Raw genomic sequence first — 16,689 nt, forward strand, 5'->3', positions numbered from 1 at the left:
CACCCAGGCGCCCCATATCAGTTAAATTTTTAAATGCATATTCCTGTAATCCAGGAATTTAACTTGTAGGAACTTATCCAACAGTTATATCCTATGTGGGAAAAATGAGATATCCGCGAGACTACAGTTAAATGAATTATGTTATCCATACAACAGAATACCATAGAGCTCCTTAAAATAAAAACATTTTCAAAAATCAGCTGTTTCTAAAAATGACTAATCTAAAAAGTAAAGTAAGATAATCCCGTTCACTCAAGGCGCCTGGGTGGCTCACTCATTAAGCATCTGCCTTCAGCTCCGGTCGTGATCCCAGCGTCCTGGGATCGAGCCCCGCGTCGGGCCCCCTGCTCGGCAGGAGGCCTGCTTCTCCCTCTCCCACTCCCCCTGCTTGTGTTCCCTCTCTTGCTGTTATCTCTCTCTGTCAAATAAATAAATAAAAAATCTTTTTAAAAATCCCATTTACTATAGCATCAGAAAGGATAAAATACTTAGAAATAAACTTAACCAAGTAGGTGAAAGACTTGTTCTCTGAAATCTACAAAACACTGCTAACAGAAATCAAAGAAAATACAAATGAGTGGAAAGACATCTCATTCCCATGTATTGCTGGAAAACTTAATGTTAAAATGTTTCTACTAGCCAAAAGGACCTACAGATTCAATAAAACCCCTATCAAAATCCCAATGGTACTTTCTGAAGAATTAGACAAAAAAAATCCTAAAATTCACATGGAAGTTCAAGGGACCATGAATAACCAGCACAATCTTGAAAAAGGGGAACAAAGTTGGGGAACACATATTTCCTGATTTCAAAACATACTATAAAGCAACAGTAATCAAGACAGTGTGCTATTGTAAAGATATATGTATATTCCAATATAACAGAAAAAAAGAGCCCAGAAATAAACCCTTGCAGATAAGGCCAAATGATTTTCGACAAGGTTGCCAAGACAACACAATGAGGAAAGGACAGTCTTTTCAACAAATGGGGCTGGGAAAATTGGATATCCACTTTCAAAAGAGTGAAGTTGGACCCTTAACTCACAGCATGAACAAAAATTACCTAAAATATATTAAAGAGCTGGGGCGCCTGGGTGGCTCAGTCGTTAAGCGTCTGCCTTCGGCTCAGGTCATGATCCCAGGGTCCTGGGATCAAGCCCCGCATCGGGCTCCCTGCTCAGCGGGAAGCCTCTTCTCCCTCCTCCGCTCCCCCTGCTTGTGTTCCCTCTCTCGCTGTGTCTCTCTCTGTCAAATAAATAAATAAAATCTTTAAATATATATATATATATATTAAAGAGCTAAACCTACAAAATTCCTAGAAGAAAACATAAAGGAAACACTTCAGGACATTGGATTTGGCAATAATTTCTTGGATGAGACACCAAAAGCATAGGCAACAAAAGTAAAACAGACAAATGAGACTATATCAAATTTAAAAATTTCTGCACTTCAAATGAGACTATAAACAGAGTGAAAAGGCAGCCTATGGAATGGAAGAAAATATTTGCAAATTATATATCTGAATAAGGAGTTAATATCAGAAAATGTAAGGAACATCTATAACTCAACAAGAACAAACAAATACCTTCATTAAAAAACGGGCAAAGTCAGTGACCACTCACAATGTGAATGATACAAATCATTAAAATATTACCTTCAGTTACAGAAATACAGCATTTACATTGAATATTTTTTAAATCCCATTTTGTCTTTTTAAAGATTTTTTTATTTATGAGAAAGAGAGGCATGTGTGATGGGGGGAGGGCCAGAGGCAGAGAATCTCAAACAGACTCCCAGCTGAGCGCAGAGCCCCCCCAATGCAGGGCTCAACCCCATGACCCATGAGATCATAACCTGAGCCAAAAACAAGAGTTGGACGATTAACCGACTGAGTCACCCAGGCACCCCCTAAAATTCCATTTTTTTTTTTTAAGATTTTATTTATTTATTCGTAAGAGACAGAGAGAGAGAGAGGCAGAGGGAGAAGCAGGCTCCCCGCTGAGGAGGGAACGCGATGCAGGACTCGATCCCGGGACCCTGGGATCATGACCTGAGCCGAAGGCAGACGCTTAACCATCTGAGCCACCCAGGTGCCCTTAAAATTCCATTTTAAAGAAAAGGTGTTAGTAGGGCAAAAAGCCCTGGATGATGCATCCAAAGACATGAAGATTAATTATCTTCAGGTGATATGTCTGAGTGATTTTTTTTTCCCTGTTTTCTATTTTTCCATTTTCTCTGAATTTCCCACAATAAGAATATATTATAAAGTTGATGGGAGAAAGTTAAATAATTGTATTTGTTGTAAGCAACAAAACAACTATCCATTTTCTGCTAGCAAATATGAATTCAAGTAGCAATTATTCCAACATAAACCTTAGCTCAATATTATTTTATTTTATTTTTTAAAAGATTTTATTTATTTATTTGAGAGAGAAAGAGGGGGAGAGAGCACAAGCAGGGGGTTGGGGAGAGGGAGAAGCAGGCTCCCCGCTGAGCAGGGAGTCAGATGTGGGGCTCAATCCCAGGACCCTGGGATCATGACCTGAACCGAAGGCAGACATTTAACCGACTGACCCACCCATCTATCAAAAACCCGGAAGGTTTTTGATTACTGACTCAATCTTACTTTTTATAGGTATGTTCAGATTTTCTTTTTTTTAAGATTTATTTATTTGAGGGAGAGAGAGAGACACACACATGCAGAGAGGGGAGGGGCAGAGGGAGAGAGAGTCTTAAGCAGACTCCATAGGTGGAGCCCAACGTGAGGCTTGATCTCAGGACCCTGAGATCACGACCTGTCTTGGTGGTGCAGTCTGTTAAGCATCCAACAGTTAGGGTTAGAGTTGGATGCTTAACAGACTGCACCACCAAGACACTCCTAGATTTTCTATTTCTTTTCAAGGCTGCTTTGGTAGTGTGTCTGTTTTCAGAAGTTTGTCCATTTCATTTAGATTATGTAGTTACTTGGCATACGATTATTCATAATATCCCATTATAATCCTTTTTACTTCTGTGATGTTAGTAGTAATATCCTCAGTTTTATTTCTAATTTTAGCAATTTAAGTCTTCTCTCATTTTCTTAGTGTAACTAAACATGCGTCAATTATGTTGATCTTTTCAAAAAACCAACATTTGAGTTTGTTAATTTTCTCTATTGTTTTTGAATTCTTTTTTTCCCTATTCTCTATTTTGTGTGTCTTCATTCTAATTTAATCTTTAGTATTCCTTCTGCTAGATTTTCGTGTAACTACTTCTATATATTTTCTATATTTAGGTTATTATATTATATATCTATAATATATCTATAATTTCTTATTCTCTAGTTACTTAAGTTATAAAATTATTATTGATTTGAGCTCTTTCTTCTTTTTAATTTTGAAATTTACAGATATAACTTTCCCTCTGAGCAATAATTTCAGTACATCCCATGTTTTTGTACTTTATGTTCTTGTTTTCATTCATCTCAAATTATTTTCTAACTTCCCTTGTGATTTCTTCTTTGACCCATAATTGTTTAATTAGAGTATGCTGTTTAATTTCCACATACTTATGAATTTTCCAAATGTCCTTCTTTTATTGATTTCTTGTTTTGTCCCATTGTAGTCAGAGAAGATATTGTTGGGTGGAGTGTTCTGTATAAGTCTGTCATTATAGTTGGTTTATAGTGTTGTTCAAGCCCTCTATTTCCTTAGAGATCTTCCTTCTTGTTTTATTAATCATTGAAAGTGGAATACTGAAGTTTCCAACTATTATTGTAGAACTGTCTGTTTCTTCCTTCAATTCTATCAATATATGTTTATAATTATTACATTCTTTTAAGGAATTGATACTTTATCAGTACATAATGGCTTTCTTGTCACTTACAACAATTTTTGACCTAAAGTCAGATATTAGGACAGCTACCCCAGCTCTCTTTGGTTACTATTTGCATGGAATAAGGTTTTCTATCTGTTCTTTTATTCTTGACCTATTTGTGTCTTTGAATTTACAGTGTGTCTCTTGTAGACAGCCTATAGTTGGATTGTGAGCTTTTTTTTTTTTTTAAGATTTTATTTATTTATTTGAGAGAGAGAATGAGAGAGAGAGAACACATGAGAGGGGATAGGGTCAGAGGACGAAGCAGACTCCCTGCCGAGCAGGGAGCCCAATGCGGGACTCGATCCAGGGACTCCAGGATCATGACCTGAGCCGAAGGCAGTCGCTTAACCAACTGAGCCACCCAGGCGCCCAATTGTGAGCTTTTTTAAACCCATTTTGCTATTCTCTGCCTTCTAAGTGGAGAAATTAATACATTTATATTTAAATAATTATTGATAAGGAAGAGCTTACTTCTGCTATTTTGCTATTTATTTTCTATATGTCATATATACTTTCTTCTTCATTTCCTCTATTACTACTCACTTTTGTGTTTAATTGATTTTTTTTGGACTGTATCATTTTGATTCCCTTCTCGTTTCCTTTTCTGTATATTTTCACATCATTTTCTTGGTGGCTATCCTGAGAACTACAATAAATATCCTAAACTTGCAACAGTGTAGTGTGAGTTAATGCCAACTTAACTTCAATAGTATATAAAACAGTGACTCTATACAGCTCCATCTATCCCCTTTTATGTTGTTATCATCGAATATATCTTTATGCATTGTGTGCTTTTAACATACATTTATAATTATTGCTTTATGTATATTATTTTAAATCATATGGGAAAATAAAAAGGAGATGTGAACCAAAAATGCAATAATACTGGCTTTTATATTTCCCCATGTAGTTACATTTATTAGTGATCTTTATTTCTTCATATGGTTTTGAGTACTGTATAGTGTACTTTAATTTCAACCTAAAGAACTTCCTTTAGTATTTCTTGTTGGGCAGAGCTACTAGAAACAAATGCTCTCTACTTTTGTTTATCTGGGAATGTCTTAATTTTTCCCTCATTTTTGAAAGATTGTTTTGCCAGATCTAAAATTCTTGGTTCAGGGGCCCCTGGGTGGCTCAGCTGGTTAAAGCAACTGCGTTTGGCTCAGGTCATGTTCCCGGGGTCCTGGGCTCAAGCCCCGCATCGGGCTCCCTGCTCAGTGGAGAGCCTGCTTCTCCCTCTCCCTCTGCCGGCAGCTCCCCCTGCTTGTGCTCTCTCTCTCCGTGTCAAATAAATAAAATATTAAAAATAAAATAAAATTCTTGGTTCATATAATTTTTTCATTTAGTACTTTATATATGTCATCCCACTACTTTTTGACCTCCTTGGTTTCTAATGAGAAATTGCCTGTTGATCTTATTGAGGATCTCTTATAAGTGACAAATCAGTTTTCTCTTGGCACTTTGAAGATATTCTGTCTATCTGCCTGCCTCTCTTGGTATGGATCTCTTTGTGTTATTTTATTATTTATTTTTTATTTTATTTATGTGTGTTTATTTTATTATTGTCTTATTTGGAGTTTGGTGAGCTTGTTAGAGCTCCAAGCTTTACTTGGAGTTTGGTGAGCTTATGTAGATTCATGTCTTCCATCAAATTTGGTACATTTTCAGCCATTATTTCTGCATATATTCTTTCTGCCTTTTCTCTCTGTCCTCTTCTTCTGGGACTCTTATTATGTGTATATTGGTGTGCTTGATGCTGTCACACATGTCTCTTAGATTCTGTTAATTTTCTTTCGTCTTTTTTTTCTTTGTGCTTCTCCAACTGGATAACTGTAATTGGTTTATCTTCCTGATTACTATTTCTTTCTTCTGCCTGCTCAAATGTGTTTTGTTTTGTTTTGTTTTTAAGATTTTTATTATTTACTTGACAGAGAGAGAGAGACAGAGAAAGCAGGAACACAAGCAGGGGGAGTGGGAGAGGGAGAAGCAGGCTTCCCGCCGAGCAGGAAGCCCGATGCGGGACTCCATCCCGGGACTCCAGGATCATGACCTGAGCCGAAGGCAGACGCTTAACGACTGAGCCACCCAGGCGCCCCTCGAATGTGTTTTTGAAGTAGTAAATTTTTGTCATTACTGTATCTTTCAGCTCAAGTATTTCTATTTGGTTCCTTTTTGTGATATCTGTTTCTTTATTTTTTTCCCCAAGACTAATGTGTTTTATTTTACCAGCTTTACTGAGATCTAATTGGCATATAACATTGTATACGTGTAAAACATACAATACGATGATCTGATACACATTGTGAAATATTTACCACAATTAGGTTAGTTAACACATCATCCTTTACTCACGTAATAACTATTTTGTTGTTGTTATGATCTATCTCTATATTGATATTCTCTGTTTGGTGAGACACTGCTCACTTGATTTTCTTTAGTTCTTTGAACATGGTTTCCTTTAGCTCTCTGAACATAATTTAAATAGGTGATTTAAAGTCTTTTTCTAGTAAGTAAAATATATAGGCTTCCTGAGGTATAATTTCTGTTAATTTTATTTTTTCCCTGTGAACGGGCCATATTTTTTTATTTCTTTGTATGTTTCATATTTTTTTTTTTTCTGAAAACAACATTTTGAATATCATAATGTGGTAACTTTGGAAACCAGATTCTCTTCCTTTCCCAGGGACTGTTGTTGCTCATTGTAGGTTGTAGTTTTTGCTTAGTGAGCCTTCTAAACTAATTTTGTGTAAGTAGTGTGTGTGACCCAATTGTGCCACTGGAGCATGCTTAGCCAGTCTGTTTACAACTCTGCCCTAGCCTTCAATTCCTGCTCCTACTGAGCATAAAGATCAGCCAAGGGTGAAAGCTGAGAGAATTCTTAAGTCTTTTCTGAGTATGTATCTTGTTTGGGGTATATAAAACTTTTTTCTTTCTCAAAGTAAGTGTCTTCTCAGCTTTTCTTCCTAGATTTTTAGTGGATCTATTGTTTGTCACAACTGCAACGTTTTGCCCCAAGCAGCAGTTGCTTGCTCATCTGTCTTTCAATATTTTCAAGGAACACCCTGTTCCTAGTTCTTTTTCTGCTCTGAGAGACTTCTGAATGAGGCAAAACTAAGGAAAGCCCCTTGTGCCATTCTTTTTGGGAACCCACAGACAGGTCAAAATAGATCAACACAATGTTTTGGGAACAAAGTCTGCTCTGCTCTCTCTGGGCCCAGCTACCTACACTGAGAAAACAGACGGCTGAGTTCAAGACTCTGCTACACTGAAGTGGGAAAATAGGGCAAGGCTAAAACAGCATGAAGCTCTCCTACCATGCCTAAGTTGCCTTTTCCTGATTCAGCATTCACTTCGTTGTTTTCAACCTTTGACTATTTTCCAGAGTTTGGGAAACGTTGATACTGACAGTGTTTGCTCATTTTTTGTGTTTCTATGGAGGGATGGGTCCTCCAAGGTGTTTGCCATTTTCTGTTTTGGTTATTTTTGGCCCTTCACAATTCCATATAAAATTTAAAATCAGCATTTCAATCTTCACACCCTAAAAAAATCTGCAGAAATTTTTATTGGAATTGATATGAAAATTGGGGGCTTTATAATATTGAATTCTGACATCTATGAAGAGGGCATATCCTTTATTTGGGTGTTAATTTCTTGAAATAATGTTTTTACTTTTCAGTACATGTCTTGCACATCTTTTATTACATTATTCCCTTTTTTCATGTCGTAATTTTATTTTTTAATTAATTAATTAATTAATTAATTAAATTTAATTAATATACAGTGCAATACTGGATTATGGAGTAGAATTCAGTGCAGGGGCACCTGGGTGGCTCAGTTGGTTAAGTGTCAGACTCTTGATTTCAGCTCAGGTCATGATCTCAGCGTCTCCAGAGTGGCTGCACCAGCTTGCATTCCCACCAATAGTGTAAGAGAGTTTCCATTTCTCCACATCCTCACCAACATGTGTTGTCTCTTGTGTTGTTAATGTTAGCTATTCTGATGGGTGTGAGGTGGTATCTCACTGTGGTTCCGATTTGGATTTCCCTGATGCCGAGTGTTATTGAGCATTTTTTCATGTGTCTGTTGGCCATTTGTATGTCTTCTTTGGGAAAATGTCTATTCATGTCTTCTGCCCATTTTTTGACTTGATTATTTATTTTTTGGGCATTGAGTTTCACATGTCCTTTATAGATCTTGGATACTAACCCTTTATCATATATGTCATTTGAAAATATTGTCTCCCATTCTGTAGGCTGCCTTTTAGTTTTGTTGATTTGTGCAGAAACTTTTGTCTTAATGTATTCCCACTAGTTCATGTTTGCTTTCATTTCCCTTGCCTCCAGAGACATGTCTAGTAAGAAGTTGCTACAGCTGAGGTCAAAGAGGTTTCTGCCTGTGTTCTCCACTAGGATTTTGATGGTTTCCTGTCTCACATTTAGGTCTTTCATCCATTTTGAATTTATTTTTGTGTATGATGTAAGAAAGTGGTCCAGTTTCATTCGTCTGCATGTGGCTGTCCAGTATTCCCTACACCATTTGAAGAGACTGTCTTTTTTTTTCCATTGGATATTCTTTCCTGCTTTGTCAAAGATTAGTTGACCATAGAGTTGAGGGTCCATTTCTGGGCTCTCTGTTCTGTTCCATTGATCTATGTGTCTGTTTTTGTGACAGTAGGATACTGTCATGATGACTACAGCTTTGTCATGTAGCTTGAAATATGGAATCGTGATGCTTCCAGTTTTGTTTTTCTTTTTCAGAATTGCTTTGGTTATTTGGGGTCTTTTGTGGTCCCATACAAATTTGAGGATAGTGTGTTCTAGCTCTGTGCAGGTGGTATTTTGGTAGAGATTGCATTAAATGTGTAGATTGCTTTGGTTAGTACATTTTGACAGTGTTCTTCCAACCTGTGAGCATGGAATATTTTTCCATTTCTTTGTGTTCTCTTCAATTTCTTTCATGAATGTTCTATAGTTTTCAGAGGACAGATCTTTTACCTCTTTGGTTAGGTTTATTCCTAGGTATCTCATTATTTTTGGTGCAATTATAAATGGGAACAGTTCCTTGATTTCTTTTTCTGCTCCTTCATTATTGGTGTATAGAAATGCAACAGATTTCTACACATTGATTTTATATCCTCCAACTTTCCTGAATTCATGTTACTTCAAGCAATTTTTTGGTGGAGTCTGTCTAGTTTTATACATAGAATATCATGTCATCTGCAAAAAGTGAAAGTTTGGCTCCTTCCTTGCCAATTTGGATGCACTTTCTTTCTTTTTGTTGTCTGATTACTGAGGAAAGGACTTCCAGTACTATGTTAAATAGTAATGGTGAGAGTGGACATCCTTGTCTTGTTCCTGACCATAGGGGAAAGGCTCTCAGTTTTTTACCACTGAAGATAATATTAGCTGTGTGTCTTTCGTATATGGCCTTTATGATGTTGAGTTTTGTTCCATCTATCCTTACTTTGATGAGGGATTTTATCAAGAAAGGATGCTGTATTTTGTCAAATGATTTTTTTGCATTTATTGAGAAGATCATATGGTCCTTATGCTTTTATTTTTTAATGTGGTGTATCACCTTGATTGATTTGCAGATATTGAACTACCTCTACAGCCCAGGAACAAATCCCACTTGATTGTGGTGAATAATTTTTTAAATGTACTTTTGAATTTGATTTGCTAGTATTTTATTTTATTTTATTAAGATTTATTTATTTATTTTAGAGAGAGGGAGAGAGCGGGAGCAGGGGGCAGGGCATAGGGAGAAGGAGAAAGAGAAGCATACTCCCCACTGAGTGTGGAGCCCCACATGGGGCTCAGTCTCATGACCCTGAGATCATTTTGGCTCATGACCTGAGCCAAAATCAAGAGTCAGATGCTCACCCAACTGAGCCACCCAGGTGCCTCTTGCTTTGATAGTATTTTATTGAGAATTTTTGCATCTGTGTTCATCAGGCATATGGGCCTCTAATTCTCCTTTTTGGTGGGGTCTTTGGTTTTGGAATCAAGGTAATGCTGGCTTCATAGAATGAGTTTTCAAGTTTTCCTTCCATTTCTATTTTTTGGAACAGTTTGAGAAGAATCAGTATTAACTCTTCTTTAAATGTCTGGTAGAATTCCACTGGGCCAACTGGCCCAGGAACTTTGTTTGTTGGGAGTATTTTGATTACTGATTCAGTTTTTTGCTGGTTATAGGTCTGTTCAAATTTCTATGCCTTCCTGTTTCAGTTTTGGTAGTTTGTAAATTTCTAGGAATTTGTCTGTTCCTTCTAGGTTGCCCGGTTTGTTGGCATATAACTTTCAAAATGTTCTGTTATAATTGTTTGTATTTCTGTGGTGTTGGTCGTGATCTCTCCTCAGAATTCGTGATTTTATCTAATTGGGTCCTGCCTTCTTTCTTTTTTATAAGTCTGGCTAGGGGTTTATCAATTTTATTAATTCCTTTGAAGAACTAGCTCTTATTTTTTAAGAATTTATTTATTTATTTATTTATTTGAGAGAGAGAGCACAGGGAGTGGGTGGTAGAGGATGAGGGAGAGGGAGAGAATTTCAGAGACACTCCCAGCTGAGTGTAGAACCCAACATGGAGCTCGATCTCACAACTCTAAGATCATGACCTGAGCCAAAATCAACAGCTGGATGCTTAACCAACTGAGCCAGCCACCCAGGTGCCCCATGAACCAGCTCTTAGTTTTGTTAATCTGTTCTACCAGGGTTTTTTTGTTTGTTTCTGTATCATTTACTTCTGCTCTAATCATTATTATTTCCCATCTTCTGCTGGCTTTAGGTTTTATTTGCTGTTTTTTTTCTAACTCCTTTAGGTGTAAGGTTAGTTTGTGTATTTGAGATTTTCCTTACTTCTTGAGGTAGGCCTGTATTGCTATATACATCCCTCTTAGGACTGCCTTTGCTCCATCCCAAAGGTTTTGGACTGTCCTGTTTTCAATTTTATTTGCTTCCATGTATTTTTAAAAATTTCTTCCTTAGGGGTGCCTGGGTTGTTCAGTTAGTTAAGTGGCTGCCTTCGGCTCAGGTCATGATCCTGGAGTCCTGGGATCGAGCCCTGCATTGGGCTCCCTGCTCAGTAGGGAGTCTGCTTCCCCCTCTGCTCCTCACCCCGCTCTCATCCTCTCTCTCACTCTCTCTCCCAAATAAATAAATAAAATCTTTAAAAAATTCTTCTTTAATATACTGATTAACCTGTTAATTTTTTTTAAAGATTTTTTTTTTTTTGAGAGAGAGAGAATGAGAGAGAGCACATGAGAGGGGGGAGGGTCAGAGGGAGAAGCAGACTCCCTGCTGAGCAGGGAGCCCAATGCGGGACTCGATCCCAGGACCCTGGGATCATGACCCAAGCCAAAGGCAGTCGCTTAACCAACTGAGCCACCCAGGCGCCCGTAACCTGTTGATTTTTTAGTAGGATGTTATATAACCTCCATGTATTTGAGGTCTTTCTAAATTTTTCTTGTGATTGATTTCAGGGTTCATAGTGTTGTGGTCTGAAAATATGCATGGTATGATCTCAACCTTTTTGTACCAGTTGAGGCCTGATTTATAACCCAGTACGTGATCTATTCTTGAGAATGTGCCATGTGCACTTGAAAAGAATATGTATTCTGCTGCTTTAGGATGGAATGTTGTGAATATATCTGTTAAGTTCATCTGGTCCAGTGTGGCATTCAAAGGCATTGTTTCCTTGTTAATTTTCTGCTTAGATGATGTGTCCATTGCTGTTAGTGGGATGTTAAAGTCCCCTACTATTATTGTATTACTATGCAAGAGTTTCTTTATGTTTGTTATTAATTGATTTATATATTAGGGGGCTCCCAAGTTGGGGCCATAAATATTTACAATTGTTATAGATCTTTTTTTTAAAAAAAAAAAGATTTTATTTATTCATCAGAGACAGAGAGGCAGAGGGAGAAGCAGGCTCCCCGCTGAGCAGGGAGCCCGATGCGGGACTCGATCCCAGCACCCCGGGATCATGACCTGAGCCGAAGGCAGACGCTTAACCATCTGAGCCACCCAGGAGCCCCTGTTATAGATCTTCTTGATGGATAGACCCCTTCATTATGATATAATGCCCTACTTTATCTCTTGTAACACTCTTTGTTTTAAAATCTAGTTATTCTGATATAAGTATAGCTACTCTGACTTTATTTTTACACCCATTAGCATGGATAGATGGTTCTCCATCCCCTCACTTTCCATCTGCAGGTGTCTTTAGGTCTAAAGTGAGTCTCTTATAAGCAGCATATAGATGGGTTGTGGTTTTTTATCCATTCTGATACCCTGTATCTTTTGATTGGAGCATTTAGTCCATTTACATTCAGAGTGATTATTGAAAGGTATGAATTTAATGCCATTGTGTTACCTGTAGAGTTGGTGTTTCTGGTGATGTTCTCTGTTCCTTTCTAGTCTTTGTTGCTTTTGGGTTTTTTTTCCTTCACTCATGGAGTCCCCAGGGTGCCTGGGTTGCACAGTTGGTTAAGTGTCCTACTCTTCATTTCAGCTCAGGTCATGATCTCAGGGTCATGAGATCGAGCCCTGTGTTGGGGTCTGTACTCAGTGGGGAGTCTGCTTGGGATTCTCTTTCTCCCTCTGCCCTTCCCCCCATTCTCTCTCTCTCCCTCAAATAAATAAGATCAAAAAAAAAAAAAAAAAAGAGTCCCCTCTGAAAATTTCTTCCAAGGATGATTTAGTGGTCACAAACTCTAGTTTTTGTTTGTCTGGGCAACTCTTTATCTTTCCTTCTATCCTAAATGGCAGCCTTGCTGGATAATTAATTCTTGGCTGCATATTTTCCCCATTCAGCATGTTGAATATTTCCTGCCACTGCTCTCTGGTCTGCCATATTTCTGTAGACACATCTGCTGCAAACCTGATCTGTCTTCCTTTGTAGGTTAAGGACTTTTTTTCCCTTGCTGCTTTCAGGATTCTTTTCTTGTCTGTGTATTTTGTGAATTTGACAATTATGTGCCTTGGCAATGGTTAGGTTTTGTTGAATGTAATGGGAATTCTCTGTGTTTCTTGGATTTTGATGTCTCTGTCCTTCCCCGGATTAGGGAAGTTTTCAGCTATAATTTATTCAAATAAACCTTCTGCCCCTTTTTCTCTCTCTTCATCTTCTGTGACTCCTATGATAAAAATGCTATTCCATTTCAATAAGTCGCTAAGTTCCCTAAGTCTACCTTCGTGATCCATTACCTTTTCCCCTCTTCTTTTCAGCTTATTTTCCATAATTTTATCTTCTGTATCACTGATTCACTCCTCTGTTTTGTCCATCCTCATTTTTATGGTCTCCATTTGGGTTTGCGTCTTGGTTATAGCATTTTTAATTTTGGCTGGACTAGATTTTAGATCTTTTATCTCGGCAGTAAGGGATTCTCTAGTGTCTTTTATGCTTTTTCAACCCCAGATTGTATCCTTATAATCGTTGTTTTAAATTCTAGTTCAGACATTTTTCTTATATCTGTATTGGTTAAAGCCCTGTCCATGAGTTCTACTTCCTGTTCTTTCTGTTGGGGTGAATTTCTCCATCTCATCATTCTGTCTAGAAAACAAAAGAAGAAAGAAAACAAAACAAAAAACACCAGGAAAAAAAAAAACAAACAACCACAACTAGATCCTGGGTGTGCTTTGGTCTGCTTGTTAAAAGAATGTAGATCCCAAAATAAAAAATAAAATAAAATAAAAATAAAAAATATATAAATGCATATAAATAACTTAAAAATAATAAAAAAGGAATTGAAAAAATAAGAAAAGAAATGAAAACATAAGAGAAAAAGAAAGAATAAATGTAAAAAGGATGCTAGATCCCATTTCTTCTAGAGCTGAAGCTTTGCAGCACTCTATGACTTGGTGGGAGTGTTGTTTGCGCTGGTCTTCTGGCATAAGAGCCTGCTGTGCTGATTCTTAGACTTTTTTCAGTGGAAATGTGCCTCTAGGGCACAGGCGGGCGGGGCTTGTTGTAAGCGTCTCCAGCCTCCACCAGGTGGCGCTGTTCTGCTCCCCAAAGGGTTTCAGTGCTGATGGGAGGGATGAATATGCCACCACCCTGCTCTCTAGCCCCAGCACCGAAATTTCATGCCACCCCACTTTTCAGTGAGCCCACACAGGAGAGCATTCAATCACCCTTCTCGTGTCCCTCGTTTCCATCTGAACCCTGCATTCACCCTTCCTGTGACCAAGGTTTTTTATCTCAGGCACACAACTGAGTTTCAAAACTCCAAACTTTGGGGACTCCCATGACATAGACCCAAGCATTTCCTCTGGTGGAAGGTCTTGCCGCCCTTTTGCTATTTTCCAGCCAATCCTAAGAAAGCAGTTGAACAACTACACAATGGTTCACAGTTTAGGGCAAAACAGAGCAGAAAACCAGTACCAAGACCTGGTGCTCTCAGCTGGCTTCCCGCTCCTCTGCCTGGAAATAGTGCAGCACATTGGCGCCCCTGTTCTTGCAACTCAGGGGATCCTCAGACCCTGCTGTCACGCCTGGGATTCTGCCCCGCTTTGCCACCTGAGCACCTTTAAGCTAGGCATGTTCCCGATGGCAACAGACTTCTAATTCAGATTTGGTGCTCTTCTGCTTATAATACCTTGCAGTGGCCTCCATAAGCAGGCTCCCTCCCCGCCCCCATACCCACAACTCTATCTCCCCCAGGTCAATTCTCTGCACCTCCTACCTTCCAAAAGGTGGTCGCTTTTGTACCTGTTGATTTGCAGCTTTTGTTCTCTCAGACCTCTGATTGATTTCTTGGGTGTTCAGAATGATTTGATAACTATCTAGCTGTGTTCGAGGGATGAGACAAGCTTAGGGTCCTCCTCCTCCTCCACTATCTTAACTCCTCTGGCCATTTATTCCTAATAATATCTTAATCTGAATTAATATTTGACAGAACTAGCTACCTAATCACTATTAAGGAATTCTATCTTCCTTTCTTCTGCTGAGCTGTTGGGCCTTGAACCTATTGTGTATACTACAGCAAAATGGTAATCCGATACTTTTGTATTTGTTTTTTATATTACCAAGACATTGGTGTTTTATAAAAACCTGAGATAAAACAGTCATCTACATGTTGTCCTCAGATGTTACACCTGAAAATGGGCCAGAAAGAAAGATTCAGTGTTCTTTATTCTTCTGGCTTGCATCTTTCCAAATAGCATGCTTAAGAAAGAAAAGCTCAGGGCGCCTGGGTGGTGCAGTCGGTTAAGGTCCTGACTCTTGTTTTGGGCTCAGGTTGTGATCTCAGGGTGGTGCTATCAAGCCCTGCATTGGGCTTCATGCTCAGCAGGGAGGCTGTTTAAGACTCTCTTCTCCCTCTCCTTCTGCCCATCACTCCCCCCCCCGCTCTCTCTAATAAATAAAATCTTTTTAAAGAAAGAAAATCTTGATTAAAAGAAGTAAAGAGAGGTCAGCCTTATGAGAGTGAATTTGACATTTAAGAGGGCAAAAGAGGGAGGAAAGAGGAAATCTAACCATGGAGAAAGAGAGGTTGGGTTTTAAGGGGCCCTGGAATTGGTCCTAGAACCCTCCCTCCCTCTTTTTCCTTTTTGCCTCAGATTTCCCTACTATCCTCTCCGTTTCCCTAAAGTTTCTCCACCTCAGTTCTAAGAAGACTCCATAAGAATTAGAGGCCCAAACTGTAAGAGAAATACAAATGACTAATAGATACAAGAAAAGATGTTTGGAGTTACTAATAACTTGGGAACGGGCAATTAAAACGAGGTATGTTGAAAGAATTTTGAAACAAGAAAAGGGATAAGGGCGGTAAGAATATCTTTAAAGTATGCATTTTGTTCATTTAGAAGTTTTCAAGTACCATGTAACTCTGGGCATGACTCAAGGTGTAAATGACTCTGACTTCAGATTTTAAGTACTGAAGTGATATGATACTATATTTGCAGGAATATTTTGGCATTTAGGTGGGGGCAGGGACCAAAACAAAAGAATATTTTGGCATTTTAGGACCTTAAAAATCTATCTTGTGGACTAATCATCTTTTAAAATTTCAATTTGTCTCAGAAACCTCTCCCTTTGCCTCCCATCCCAACCCCAAGAAAGTAATGAAACCTTTCTCTGTACCCATAACACATATTCTCCCACCAGCACATAGGACTGCATTTGTTTACATGTTTATTTCCATCACAAGATTGTAAACAACTCAAGAGCAAAGACCTTTTTTTCTTTATTCAATCTGAAAATTTACTGAGCATGTACTAGGCAGGCATTTTAGAAAATGAGCATACAAAGATGAATAAGACAGTACTCCTGCTCTCAAAGAAATTACAGTTTAGGGGAGAAAACAGGTAATTACAAGATAGTAACAGAGATCAGCATGCACTATATAAAAGAGGAGTATAGAACCCAAAGTGGGAGGTCAGGAAAACTTCCCAGAAATTATGTGTGAGATGTGTTTGAGGGGGGAAAAAACATTTTATTAATTTTATTTGAAGGTCACAAAAAGAACTTCAGACCTGAAGTTCTCCAGCTGCAACTGCTGGCCGCAGAGCCATGGCCAGGCGTCATAAACTGGAAGGCTCAAACCAAATGGATCATTTCTGAGTCTGGATATTCGGTGATGCCCACACAGCTCAATGAGTTTCTTCCAGCTGTAAGTCATTATTTACAAAGCACTTATTGGAATATACTAATCATCACTGCCTGTGCAGGCAAGGTTTATCTGAATGTCCTTAAATTGTCCCCCAAAAGAGCCTGAAGACCATGCTTCAACATTTTAACCATAAGTCAGACTTTATCCGACTGTACTCGTATTTTCAGGACAATGATGAAATACAAAATGGTGTCAGTGAGTAAATGCCAATATGGGGTT

Source organism: Mirounga angustirostris, unplaced genomic scaffold, assembly GCF_029215605.1.
Source record: "Mirounga angustirostris isolate CCGP_5_RB_7025 unplaced genomic scaffold, mMirAng1.0.hap1 SCAF_11, whole genome shotgun sequence".
Lineage (NCBI taxonomy): Eukaryota > Metazoa > Chordata > Mammalia > Carnivora > Phocidae > Mirounga > Mirounga angustirostris.